Raw genomic sequence first — 12277 nt, 5'->3', positions numbered from 1 at the left:
TATTAAGTTATTTACACAATATAACACAAACAAACTTTTAAAAAAAATAGTCTATCTGTCTGTTTGTCCGATCTAATCTCTGAAACAGCTGAACCTATTTTAATAGATTATTTATTGAGAAATATACGATACTTATTACCCAAAAATAATCCACGGCTTCAGCAGGATTTGCAGAAAATACTACCAATGCTTTAATCATTAGCAAACCATATATTCGGCTCACTGATGAGCACGAGTCTCCTCTCAGAATGAGAGGGGACTTATAGTCCACCACGCTGGCCCAGTGCGGATTGGCAGACTTCTCATACGTAGAGAATTAGGAAAAATCTCGCTATGCTCACGATGTTTTTCCTTTGAGACCGTTTGAGACACGTGATATTTAATTTCTGAAAAAATGAAAACATCGTGAGGTAACCTGTACAGTGTACACCAGAAAATTTTCTTAATTCCCTGCGTGTGTGAAGTCTGCCAATCCGCATTGGGCCAGCGTGGTGGACTATTGGCCTAACCCCACTCATTCTGAGAGAAGAGTTGATAATGATGAAGGTAAACCGAGCTGATAATAAAATCGCCACGTTTCGTCTCTGCAGTTTGTTGAGTATAATGCACTAGAGGTGTGACGTAGTCTCTAGTATTGATTCCTCGGTTCTTGATGCGATGCCGGCGACTATCTGTAATGAGGTGTGCCGGTTACTGTGCGCCCAGCCGGGGATCGAACCCAGGACCTTCGTCTTGTAAATCCACCGCGTATACCACTACGCCGTCTAACATTGGCGTATCACTGAACAGAGTCGACACTCAATATAAAAATTTCGTTAGAAATATTTGTAGACGCAGACCTCTGGAAACGGCTCGACTTATTTATTATTTTTTTCTTTGTTTCTTTGGTAGGTATCAGAAAAGGAAATATATTTTTCAAAATATTTATTACCTACAGATTTTTCTTTATTATAAGTTGTAATTGTTATTATTTGATATTTTAAATGATATTTGTAAAATTCTGTAAAATTATTGGTATTTCGGCGTTCATCACAGCATTTCAAATCGGTAGCCATAAGCCTAGTATCCTAGGCACTAGGGCACTGGACTATTCTAGGGTGGGCCCGGCCCACCCGCTATATACGCCTATGCCGTCTAAAAAAAATCTCTGACGAAGGGTTTTCACAAAGTTAAGCAATTTCCCCGGGATTGGTATTTACGTGGGAAAACCATTTTTTAACACGCTAACTATGTATGTAAGAAAATCTTGTAATCTTAATTTGACCGACTTCCCGTTCTTCGATTAGGATGAAATTTGTGTTCTGATGACAATACATGACTAGCTGAGAAACGTCATTACAAATCCAATATGGCGGCATCCCCAAGATGGCAGACTGACTGTTTGAAATGCACCCCCATGATATGGGTATCAAATGAAAGGGCTTGCAACTTTTAGTGCGTGCTACAAGCGTGTTTTTTAGTTTTTTAAACTATTATTTATCACGATTTTAGTATTTCTGGTTTTTTAGTATGAAAAAAATTTATATGGCAGAACAACGTTTACCGAATCAGTTATTTAATAAAGTTACATTTATAAAGTCTTCAGTCTGACGATCTGATCTGATCTGGTGGATTTACAAGACGGAGGCCCTTGGTTCGATCCCCGGCTGGGCCGATTGAGATCTTCTTAATTGGTCCAGGTATGGCTGGTGGGAGGCTTCGGCCGTGGCTAGTTACCCTACCGGCAAAGACGTACCGCCAAGTGATATAACGTTCTATAAAGTCTAATTTGGATAAAATGCAGAAATCTTATGTATCTTATTAATGGTCTTCTTTAATATGCTAATAATCTCTATTGGTTTAAAACGCGACGCACCCGTAAGAATACGGGGATTATATATATCCCATAACCTTCCTCGATAAATGGGCTATCTAACACTGAAAGAGTTTTTCAAATCGGACCAGTAGTTCCTGAGATTAGCGCGAGTATAATATATTCTTTGGACAGAAGCATTGGACGTGGACGAATTCATATTGCAATCTTTTTATTTTTAAATAAAAACTGAGAAGTTCAGAGAGGTTAAGAATTATGTGTTAATTCATCTTTCTATTTTTATTATATAAATACACTTGCTAAGTACGTGTAAACGCAATGTCATTTTTCGGCCATGTCCTTTATACTTGAAGAAAAATACGTTACACACGTTTTTTTGTTTAGTTGGTTTTTTTTTTGGTTTTTAACGCCTGCAATCATCGTAATTTTCCAGCAAAACCTAAATAACTTTTATTATTTTACTACCCCCGCGGTTTTTCCCGCACTCCTTGTTTTCGCCGTTCCTGTGGGAAGACGGCGGTGAATTATATCGCCCATGTTATTCGCTGATAATGTAGCTTCCCATTGGTTAAAGAATTTTTAAACTCGTTTTAATAGCTTAAGCGTGAAATCGTAACAAACAAAACTATTTTCCCATTTATAACAGTAATCTATAAAGTTTAAGATTTTGTTTTTTTTTTATTATTTATTACAAGTTAGCCCTTGACTACAATCTCACCTGTTGGTTATTGATGATGCAATCTAAGATGTAAGCGGGCTAACTAGTTAGGAGGAGTATGAACATCCACACCCCTTTCGGCTTTTACACGACATCGTACCGGAACGCTAAATCGCTTGGCGGTACGTCGTTGTTTGTTTGATTAAGCGCGCTAATCCCAGGAGCTACTAGTCCGATTTGAAAAATTATTTGAGTGTTAGATAGCCAATTTATCGAGGAAGGCTATAGGCTATATATTATCCCCGTATTCCAACGGGAACGGGAACCACGCGGGTAAAACCGCGCGGCGTCAGTTAGTTTTAAAATAAACGTTAACAGTATTTGTTCAACATACAAATGTCATATTGGTACTACTTGACCGTTCAAGAATATTCTCATGAGAAAACAAATCTTATAAGAATTCGAATTCGGTCCGTGGCATGCACCTCCAACTTTTCAGTTGTGTGCATTTTAAGAAATTAAATATCACGTGTCTCAAACGGTGAAGGAAAACATCGTGAGGAAACCTGCATACCTGAGAATTTTCTCAATTCTCTACGTGTGTGAAGTCCGCATTGGGCTCGTGGTGGACTAAGACCTAACCAATCTCATTCTAAGAAGAGACTCGTGCTCAGCAGTGAGCCGTATATGGCTCGATAATGAATGATAATAATTTAATACGTTATATTATTGAGATTAACAATATGAATAATGCTTACTGAGGTGTTTTTAACCTGCCTTTTTTTTATTCTCTACAAGTTAGCCCTTTACTAACCTTTAAAAAAAAGTATCCTATGTCCTTCTCCTGGCTCTAAACTACCTCCCTGCCAATTTTCAGCTAAATCGGTTCAGCCGTTTTTGAGTTATAAGTGGAGTAACTAACACGACTTTCTTTTATATATTTAGATTATAATTACTCTTCATAGCATAGACTAAACGTAAATCCCGTAAATAGGCCGTTCTCAATTCAAAGCGCATAAAATTTTGTTTATGCGTTTTTATACCATTTCATTACACCATTCCAATGTTTATAGTAAGTTTTAAAACTTCTCCGTGCGACTGTTTGATCGTAGATTATATTATATCCAACGATATTTTATACCATAGATATGTTACGTGTCCAATGATAATTTTATAATATAGATCGGTTACGTCCCTACAAAATCACCGCAAAGTGATCCGATGAATAGGCTACAAACTGTGGCGCACACATGCACAATTTTGTCTTTAATTTTTTCCATTATATATTTATGTATATGTTAGAGCAAGAGGAAGTACTTAGTTAGAACAGAGTTAGTTGTTATATAGAAGCAAATATTGTTATTTAGAGCGTTGAAAAGAGTTCACAATAGGTTTTTGAAAAGAGTTCATAAAAATTTAAAACAAAATTCAAGAAAATTATTTAAACATTCCAAAATAGAATAAATTTACAAATTAATTAAGTTCTTAGGGAGGTTTGACAATCTTGAGCGTGGTCGGGTCGCTATGTAATTTTGAGGAGGCGCTGAAGGCAATGAGTTGAGTTTGCTATGATGATAATTCCAGTTGATTGAGGATTGAGAAATATATTGGAAATGTGTGAAGAGTAGTGTCGCGAGCTCGCTGCTCAGAAATTAATCAAAAGTGCATGAATTTCTATACCTATTGTGAAAATACAATAAATCTGTGTGTACTATTATCTTGTTTGTGCTTGCACGTAACCCTGTGACGCCCATGAGATAGAATAATGACAACGATGTCTAGGAAAATCTGAAAAGGTAGAGTTTTCTCCGACATATACATAGGTTTTACACTTCCTGAACACACAATTCGACATTGTAGACGATATTCAGGTATTATTTGTTTAAATAACGTTCGTTGTTAACGACAACTAACTTTGAGATATGGACATTTTGAGGGCCTCATTCTTCATGACATCTGAAGAATCACATCTAACAGTATTTAACATCATTATACGTGCCTACAAAACACCGCAATCCGAATTTAGCACCTCCACTGAGCACACATGCATAATTTTGTGATTAATTCCAATATTCATTTATGTATATACAGTTTTTACAGTTACTGAACACACAACTCGATAATACAGACAATATTTACGTATTATTTGTTTAAATAACTCTCGTTGTTTATTAAGCGACTCAATGAAATTAAGACAATTAGCTGCTTGTTCGCCGCAGTTTTGATGTGCTAGTAACATATCTCCATTAAAAAATCTTTGATTATATCTGACATTGACACTTCACATTGGAATGTAAACAATGAAGGTTTCATTCCATGTATTTGTAATGTAACGCACCGCTTATTGAAAAAGATATTTTCTTTACTCCTATATTAATTTTAACTAGGTAAAGTCAATTTTACAAACACACAATATATTTAAAAAGGGATAAAGTTTTAAATTAATGTGATATTTGATATTTTAATACAATTTAGTTACATATTTTTAATATTTCACACCGAAACACAGCAATATTGTATGGTAGTACTTTCCATATAAATTATATTCATAAATACCGTGCTAGTATTTAAAAAAGAAAATTCCACTTAGTGATTAAGTAGGTATACAAAAAAGAAGTAATTTTGATACTTGACACTGCACACTTAAAATCACATTAAAAGAAAAAATACTGTCTACTACACACACAATACTTTTTTAATACGAGAACGTTTTTAAAAAGTGTCAAGACCAACGAGATAGGTTCTTTAGTCGACACTAATTAATACCAAGGTCGTTATAGAAAGGCACTATAATATACACTATATCGGCACCGGTTTTTATTTGTATAATTAAATTTGTTAAATGTTTTTTTCCGCGTTTCTACCGGTTTTTTCAAGCTCGAGCGGCAGAATACTGCATTGGTCGGAGACGCGGGGCAGACTAGGCCGAATGCATCTGTTAGCGTTACACCGTATGCGGGGTGAGATTTTGGGAAAGGTCAACGAGGTTGAAATTGAAACTTTGACCGTCCGGCACACTGCGGCTTGATTGCGTTTAAACTTACACAGAAACAACTCAATTGTAAGTTGTATAACATTATGATCAATGGAGATGATAACTATACTACAGTCTGTCTTGGTGAGTACTGTTTACCAACAAAGACGTTGGAAATGAAGGTAGAAAACGCATGACATTTCATAACTCATTTATTTTAAGTTATGTAGGGTTTGTTTATAAAATGTTATATAAAATACATTCTCATTAATGTTATATAAAATCCATATCTAATTGTTCCAAGCTTATTAAGCTAATTTATTTACATTAATTTAAGAACAAGTTAATTATAATTATGATACCTATACCCTCATTATTAATTTGTTTTTTGGTTAACAGTACTTTTCAAGAAAGGCTGTAGTATAGGTTTGAATATATTGATTTTTATGATACATTCGGGTAAATGAGGTTAATTTTAACTAATTTATACATAAAACGGAAAGATTGTCTGAATATTCGCAATATAAATAAGATTATATAATTTCAAAATCTATTAAAAAATCTTTTATTGTAATTAGATGAAAATTCATACAGTTTCAGCTTCCTTACATTAAATGTGACATTTTCAATACAGGAACTATAAACATAAATGCACAAATAACATAAATATTAGTAATTTTGTTTGAACGCCCATACAAATCTAACGATCAATGACCTACGACGTCACTAAATCGTCCCATTTTGTATGGGGCGATTTCAGGGAAGAGCGCGGCAGCGCCGCAAATCTGACTCTTTAAACCCCTGTAGCTCCGAAAGTAATGATCGCAGATACCCTGTTACTTTAACAAAATTGCTTTACTTTTAGCATACTCCTAATTTATATACAATTTAAAAACTGTCATCATCCCTATTCACATTAATAAATCACATCATACTAATATTATAAAAGCGAAAGTTTGTGTGTAAATGTATCTATCTATAAGTGCGTGTGTGTATGTTTGTTACACCTTCACGTCACGACTCCTGAAATAATTTGGCTGAAATTTGGTATAACGGTAGAATATATCCTGGGTTAACACATTTGCTAATTTTCATCCTGGAATAATCCATGGTTCATGGTTGGAGCATGCACCTCCAACTTTCCAGTTGTGTGCATTTTAAGAAATTAAATAACACGTGTCACAAACGGTGAAGGAAAAAAACTTGAGAAAACCTGCATACCTGAGAATTTTCTTAATCTACACCATCAAAATTATAACTTCAAAAATCTCATTGTTGGCTAGACTGTTCCCTCTCATAATGTCACCCCGTACATGAGTTATGAAACCTAGGTCATTTGACTGTCAAGGCGCTCCGATCTTAATTCCCACTTAAAAACTTCCAAACTCTAATTGTTAGACTTTCTTTTAAATCTTATAATGCAACTAGCGTACGCCCGCGACTTTGTCCGCCAATCCAATCCACATTCCAAATTTCAGCCAAATCGCTTCAGTAGCCGCAGCGTAAAGGAGGAACAAACTTACTTACACACTTACACACAAACTTTCGCCTTTATAATATTACTGTGACATCAGACGTAGTTCCTGTTCCCAAACCGTAGAGCCGTGATAGCCCAATGGATATGACCTCTGCCTTAATTTCCGGAGGGCGTGGGTTCGAATCCGACATGCACGTCCAACTTTTCAGTTGTGTGTGTATTTTAAGAAATTAAATATCATGTACCTCAATCGGTGAAGAAAAACATCGTGAGGAAACCTGCGTACCAGAGAATTTTCTTAATTCTCTGCGTGTGTGAAGTCTGTCAATCCACATTGGGCCAGCGTGGCGGACTATTGGTCTAACCCCTCTCATTCTGTGAGGAGACTCGAGCTCAGCAGTGAGCAGTGAGCAGCTAGTGCTCCTAAATGCTCCCAAATTTGTCTAAATCGGTTCAGCGGCTCAACCGTGAAAAAGGTAACAAACAAACAGACTAACTTTCGCATTAATAATATTAGTATGGATTATAAACCGCCAACGATCGAGCTGTCGAGCTCACCTTGACCGAGTGCTAGCACAACTGGTCAAGTGTAACTACAACACGTAAGAAGGTTCCGTACTCAATCCATACTCATGGCGTGCACAAGGTCCTTAACTAGGGTAGGCATCATCAAAGTCAAAATTCATTCATTTCAAATAGGCTTAGTTTACAAGCTCTTTCGAAACGTCAGGTTATTAAACTTAAGATAATGGTGATAATAATTATTCGAAAACTTAAAATTAAAGTTACGAGGGTTCCAAACGCGCCTTGGTCCGAGAAGGGCCCACAACAAACTCAGCCAGGTTTATCCTTTTTTTGTTTATCACCATTTAACAATAGGTATACTATAAGTAGCCTGTCATGTAATACATTTCATTTCCAAGCAATTTTGTCTTCATCATTGACAGCCGATGGACGTCCACTGCTGGTCATATGCCTCTTGCATGGACTTCCAAACAAAACGGTCTCGAGCCGCCAGCATCCAGCGGCTCCCTGCAACCCGCTTGATGTGTTCAGTCCATCTAGTGGGGGGTCGACCAACACTAAGCTTTCCGGTGCGGGGTCGCCATTCCAGCACCTTGGGACCCCAACGTCCATCGGCCCTTCGAACTATGTATTACATAACAAACTTGGAAATTTTAAAAATCTCGAAGGTCATGAAACTATTATAATTACACTCTCGATCAAGTCATCAATATTCTCTAGATCGAACCTAGGACCTCCGTTTTTGTAAATTCACTGCGCATACCACTGCGCCATGGAGGCCGTCAAATCTCTGAACCTAATGAACGGATTTTGAAAAATCTTTTACCAATAGAAAGCCACGTGAATTGTGATTGTCATAGGCATATTCGTATTCCCGTTATCCCACGGGAACGTGAACTACGCGGATGAAACCGTGGAGTGTCTGCTACTTTGAAAAAAAATATATTTGAAACTGCGGCTATAAGCAAACTTCAACTTAATATCTATGCAGTTAAAGCAGCCTTTTCAATAACAATAATGGCGAAATGGATTTTCTGTACAAATATTACACAAATTCTTTGCTATAGTAAATAAACCTTCGTGCCTACCAGATAATAATATAGGTACAAATATTTTCTGTTTAGTGGTTTGAATCCAGTTTCGTTATCTTTTCATATAACAATGGTAAATAGTACGCTCTTTTGTTTCAGTCTCCACTAATAAAGGCGGGCTGATTACGTAAAAGCAATTTCCCTCTTTCACAGCATTCAATTGGCTGAAAAAAATGCGAACAGTAGGGCTATTCTGTAACCATGTTTTATACATTTCTTTCATTTTTCATACAAATTCAACCCCTATGATGATAACGTTATTCAAGATTTTGAATACTAAACCGATTTTGAAAATTCTTTTACAATTACGAAGCCACGTTATTTGCGAGGCTTTAATATATCCCTGTATTCTCACGGGGACAGGAACTACGCGGAATTACGTGAAACCGTTGGGCGTCGGTTTATTCATATTTAATCACATTGTCATGTGTGGTCGTAACCTAAAAAGAAAAACGCTTATTTCGTGTAACAAATAAATTATTCATAAACGATAACAGTACAGAATATTGTTGCGGATTATTTGCTGGCAATTTATATAATGGCGACCATTTTTTTTTTCTACACTAATATTGATTTGTATTTTTGTATGTAACGAATAAACTCGAAACCTTCTAGACCGATTTTAAAAATTATTTCACCAATGGAAAGCTACATTATCAGGTAGTAACAGAGGCTATATTTTATCCCCGTATTCCTACAGGAATAGGAACTACGCGGGTGAAACCGCGCGGCGTCTGCCAGTTAGGTAAAAAATCTTAAACGAGTGTATCTCGAATGGTTGCCGAGAAGCTAAGTTACTGAACTAGTCACTCACATTATGTCGAAGATAATGTATATAAATACGCTTCATTACGACGGTTGAGGGTCAGGATCCTTGAAACCCGGTACCTCCCAGAGCTACCACAGTATTTACCACCCAACCGGCAAATACGAATAAAAGGCGAAGACGAAATGGTCGAATGCAATTATTATATTGTTAACCTGTGTATTCTCAACAAATAAATGAATTATTATGAATTATAACATTTAGGTATAACTGACAGAGACATAGGTATAGAAGGCATAAACATTTTTTTATTTTTTTTTAATTTTTTGCAAGTTAGCCCTTGACTACAATCTTACGTAAATCTTAGGTGGTGATGTAATCTAAGATTCCGATATCTGACGTCACCCAGACGTGGGCTTTTTAACTCACGATCTCGGGGGCGCCCGGACTGATACACTCAGGCCAAAACACCCTTCCCAAACGGCCCTCTAAGTTGAGGCCCGAGTCTCAGTGGAGACGCCCTTAGAGAGTCGTTCCGCCCATTTACTTGCTTCTGCCTTCGGGCCCCATCAGGCGATGCTTCTGCGCTCGCCCAAACCCCCGGTGACGCCGCTGAGGTCCCATAAGGAGCCTACGGCACTTACACAACCAGAAAAAAAAAAAAAAGTAATCTAAGATGGAAGCGCGCTAACATGTTAAGAGTATGATGAAATTCCACATCCCTTTCGGTTTCTACACGACATCGTACCGGAACGCTAAATCGCTTGGAGGTACGTCTCTGCCGGTAGGGTGGTAACTAGTCACGGCCGAAGGCTCCCACCAAAACGTGTACCTCTTCCAAGTTGCATCGTCACTTAACATCAAGTGAAATGGTAGTCAAAGGCTAACTTGTCATAGAATAAAAAAATCTGCGCCAGAGGTAGGAAACGGGTACCTATGGCACAAAGGAAATAGCGTGGGCGGCGGGCGTATTGTGGATGGATTTCGGCAATTTGTAGCCTTTATTAAATTCCGCAGCGCCTGGTTCCAGCTCCAGTGTGACGTCATTGTGACGTCACTATGACGTCACGTCGAGAAAACGCGGTGTCATTTTCATTTGGATAATCACTGATGGCTTTCTGAATTTATATCTATAATATCAGCTAGTCGATCTTTAGTTGTTGTCTGATGTTTAACGATGTTCGTCCTCTATATAATTAATATAGAACTAGCTGACGTCACGCGGTTTCACTCGCGTGGTTCCCGGTCCCGTAGGAATACGGGGATAATATATAGCCTTCGTCGATAAATGGGCTATCTAACACTGAAAGAATTTTTGAAATCGGACCAGTAGTTCCTGAGATTAGCGCGTTCAATCAAACAAACAAACAAACTCTTCAGCTTTTATTAATTAATATTAATTTATTTATTTTGTCAAGGGACTACGATCTCACCAAACCGTACCTACCCCAGTCGATTTTTAATTTTTGTTTTAGAAAATATATAATCCTAATCTGACCTGAATGACCTGAATTTTCTTACTTCTCTGCGTGCGTGAAGTCTGCCAATCCGCATTGGGCTAGCGTGATAGACTATTGGCTTAACCCCTCTCATTCTGAGAGGAGAGTCTAGCTCAGCATCTCGGGATCTCAGCGACGTCACCGGCTGAGTACACAGTTTTGCTGATGAAATTTCTTCGAAGTAAAGCTCAGTAAGTGCATAGTACATAGCCCGTCCCGGGACTTAAACTTGGTACTTCGTTATCCGAATCCACATAGGTTAACCACTGAATCAACGCAACAGTTAAATTCACGAGGCAAATAATAACAATCATTAAAGGCAAACCGTCTTCCGGGAATAGAACAACTATTCAATAATTTAAAGACACGACACAATTAATTGTCCATGCCTTTTGCACGATAGAAACGGCTGGCATGACTGACGGTAAAGATCATAGCACATACATCGACTCGGAAAGGGATCGTAACACTATCGCCTCGCTCAACTAGGCAATGCCACTCGCCCACCGCTGGTTGACTACGACGGTCGACACAATTAAGTAACTGTCTATGTCTTTTTTGCACACTGAGAACGGCTGGCATGACTGAGGTAAAGGTCATAGCACATACATCAACTCGGAAAGGGATCGTAACAGTATCGCCTCGCTCAACTAGGCGAAGCCACTCGCCCACCGCTGGTTGGCTACGACGGTCGACACAATTAAGTAACTGTCCATGCCTTTTTTGCACACTGAAAACGGCTGGCATGTCTGACGATAAAAGTCAACTAGGCGACACCGCTTGTCAATCGCAGGTTGACGGCGACGTGCGAGGCGATACACGGGAGGGGCTATCTTGCACGAAGTAATGTCGGCTGCTCCATATCAAAACCTAGTAAGCGACATTTTTATCAAAATCGTTATATTGAGTAGTATTGCTAGACGTAACGCTGGTTACACACGGTCAAGTATACAGCGCTGTCTATAAACAAATATCAAAACCACGCCAATAACAATATTTCAATATTTTTTCACTACTCACATCCCATCGCTGCAGATAGCGCCTACTTAAATGCCTATAGCCGGCGTAAGTGCGCGGACTACAAACCGTAAGCTTGTTCTGATGCGAGGCAAATAGGTAATTATTCCGAATGGTGTGCGTTGCAGTAAGGAGTTTTATACAAAGAATGCCGGCTCGTTGACCCGATGCCGATCCCTTCAGAGTTGATACGTGTACAATGACCTTAAATGTTGCCATTTATCGTAGCCATTTAACAGCAGTTTACGAGGCATCTCAGGTAAAAAGAAAATGTCGTCACGATCCAATAGAAACAGCTTAAGACTGTATACGGCGAACGATAAATCGTTACGACACATTAGGACCGACTCTTACAATGCCTTGCCATTACTATATTTTTAAAGTTGATACTTATAATCATCCGCATCGTAAATACCTATCGGGCGCATCGTATCAATGTATTCTTTGTATAGAAAGT

General features: G+C 38.1%; 1 protein-coding gene across 10 annotated transcripts in view; it reads right to left on the bottom strand.

The window, feature by feature from the left end:
• The window catches only part of LOC112052334 (adenosylhomocysteinase-like 1), a 38527-nt gene that overhangs the window by 22247 nt on the left and 4003 nt on the right, over nt 1-12277 (bottom strand). For 6 of the 10 annotated variants that reach the window (XM_052887208.1, XM_052887210.1, XM_052887206.1 and 3 more), the window contains exon 1: nt 5101-5297. The exons of 1 other annotated variant lie outside the window; for it this stretch is intronic. The gene's annotated coding sequence lies outside the window, so the exon portion shown is untranslated. Of the gene's footprint in view, nt 1-5027; nt 5044-5100; nt 5298-5335; nt 5389-12277 lie in introns of those variants that run through there. 3 more of the 10 variants (XM_052887205.1, XM_052887204.1, XM_052887209.1) reach the window with 3 other exon arrangements.

Source organism: Bicyclus anynana, chromosome 18 (genome assembly GCF_947172395.1).
Source record: "Bicyclus anynana chromosome 18, ilBicAnyn1.1, whole genome shotgun sequence".
In the NCBI taxonomy this organism is placed as follows: Eukaryota; Metazoa; Arthropoda; class Insecta; order Lepidoptera; family Nymphalidae; genus Bicyclus; species Bicyclus anynana.
The sequence above is the reverse complement of the archived record's forward strand: the minus strand, read 5'-3'. Positions and strand labels throughout refer to the sequence as shown.